Source organism: Schistocerca gregaria, unplaced genomic scaffold (assembly GCF_023897955.1).
Source record: "Schistocerca gregaria isolate iqSchGreg1 unplaced genomic scaffold, iqSchGreg1.2 ptg000409l, whole genome shotgun sequence".
Classification (NCBI taxonomy): domain Eukaryota; kingdom Metazoa; phylum Arthropoda; class Insecta; order Orthoptera; family Acrididae; genus Schistocerca; species Schistocerca gregaria.
In genome coordinates this window covers 197,501-200,000 of record NW_026061845.1, presented here as the reverse complement: position 1 = coordinate 200,000, position 2,500 = coordinate 197,501, and positions in this window count along the sequence as shown.

Below are 2,500 nucleotides of genomic sequence, written 5' to 3'. Positions count from 1 at the left end.
TATTCGTTCTGTAGCGGTACACCCTTCCAGTGGTTAGCGGGACTGTGTAGAAAGTACGCAACACTCGAAAGACCTTTATGTGAGGGTACGCACCATGGCATCAAGAAATACACATGACACCAGAGGATCCAAGCAGTGAACTATGTTCAGAGGGTTGCTGTTAGGCAAAGCTACATTCCTGTGACGTTACATGTGACAGTTAAGGTGCAGTGTAAGTTAGGTTAAGGTGCAGTGTAAGTTAGGTTAAGGTGCAGTGTAAGTTAGGTTAAGGTGCAGTGTAAGTTAGGTTAAGGTGCAGTGTAACTTAGGTTAAGGTGCAGTGTAACTTAGGTTAAGGTGCAGTGTAACTTAGGTTAAGGTGCAGTGTAACTTAGGTTAAGGTGCAGTGTAAGTTAGGTTAAGGTGCAGTGTAACTTAGGTTAAGGTGCAGTGTAACTTAGGTTAAGGTGCAGTGTAACTTAGGTTAAGGTGCAGTGTAACTTAGGTTAAGGTGCAGTGTAACTTAGGTTAAGGTGCAGTGTAACTTAGGTTAAGGTGCAGTGTAACTTAGGTTAAGGTGCAGTGTAACTTAGGTTAAGGTGCAGTGTAACTTAGGTTAAGGTGCAGTGTAACTTAGGTTAAGGTGCAGTGTAACTTAGGTTAAGGTGCAGTGTAACTTAGGTTAAGGTGCAGTGTAACTTAGGTTAAGGTGCAGTGTAACTTAGGTTAAGGTGCAGTGTAACTTAGGTTAAGGTGCAGTGTAACTTAGGTTAAGGTGCAGTGTAACTTAGGTTAAGGTGCAGTGTAACTTAGGTTAAGGTGCAGTGTAACTTAGGTTAAGGTGCAGTGTAACTTAGGTTAAGGTGCAGTGTAACTTAGGTTAAGGTGCAGTGTAAGTTAGGTTAAGGTGCAGTGTAAGTTAGGTTAAGGTGCAGCGTAACTTAGGTTAAGGTGCAGCGTAACTTAGGTTAAGGTGCAGCGTAACTTAGGTTAAGGTGCAGCGTAACTTAGGTTAAGGTGCAGCGTAACTTAGGTTAAGGTGCAGCGTGGGTTAGGTTAGGGGCCAACGTGGGTTAGGTTAGGGGCCAACGTGGGTTAGGTTAGGGGCCAACGTGGGTTAGGTTAGGGGCCAACGTGGGTTAGGTTAGGGGCCAACGTGGGTTAGGTTAGGGGCCAACGTGGGTTAGGTTAGGGGCCAACGTGGGTTAGGTTAGGGGCCAACGTGGGTTAGGTTAAGGGCCAACGTGGGTTAGGTTAAGGGCCAACGTGGGTTAGGTTAAGGGCCAACGTGGGTTAGGTTAAGGGCCAACGTGGGTTAGGTTAAGGGCCAACGTGGGTTAGGTTAAGGGCCAACGTGGGTTAGGTTAAGGGCCAACGTGGGTTAGGTTAAGGGCCAACGTGGGTTAGGTTAAGGGCCAACGTGGGTTAGGTTAAGGGCCAACGTGGGTAAGGTTAGGGGCCAACGTGGGTAAGGTTAAGGGCCAACGTGGGTTAGGTTAAGGGCCAACGTGGGTTAGGTTAAGGGCCAACGTGGGTTAGGTTAAGGGCCAACGTGGGTTAGGTTAAGGGCCAACGTGGGTTAGGTTAAGGGCCAACGTGGGTTAGGTTAAGGGCCAACGTGGGTTAGGTTAAGGGCCAACGTGGGTTAGGTTAAGGGCCAACGTGGGTTAGGTTGCCAGAGATGTGTCAAATCAGGATGTACGTTTGGCTGGTGTCAGGTGGTGGGTTGGTTCGATGCCTTTATAAGGGGTGTGGCCAAAGGGTATTTTATTACTTGTACCTTTTGTGTTGTGGCGTGGCGTTGCGTCCTGTGTTGATACTGGGTGGACCACTGTGGGTGTTGCTGGCTGATTTGAGCTGCGTTGTTTGCGGGTGATGTGAGACATTCTGTCTTATTAGTGGACGTGACGTTCCTCTTGTCGTTGTTTGGATAGTGTCCTGTGGCAGCGAGGATAAAATGGATGTTGTTGAACGATAGTGCTTTGGTGCTTTCGCTTTGTTACACACAGAGTGGACTGTGAGATAGGGTGACTGGGTCGAGTGCGGTTCACACTGTCCTCCCCAGTTTACAGTATGTATCATCTATGTATGTGGTCCTGCATCATTTACTAAGGAGGGACGTCAGACGACTGAAATATTAGTTATGTACTGATGTAAAGCAGAATGCTTACCTTCCACCAGTGGGCGAGTATCGACTCTGCCCCAGAGTTGCCACCGCAGGAAGAGGTGTCGGAAACACTACCCGCACACCGTCACCACTGTGCGGGGGGACGGACCCTCTATATCCTCAGCGGCGCACTCTTTGCCACCGAGCGTCACGTCTCGCGGCCCGCCGTCCAGAGCATGTATTGGGACAGCGGGACTTTGGCTTTTGGGAGATAACTCTTCATGAAGTGGAAGATATAGGGGTGGACTGCAATGTACGATTGCGGGAAAAGTCCGCCGTACATCCGCTCGAGTTGCGAGTCGGGCGGTGGGGGTGGCGCATTCACAGGTGCGGCTGGAGTGACCGTCGGTCCAC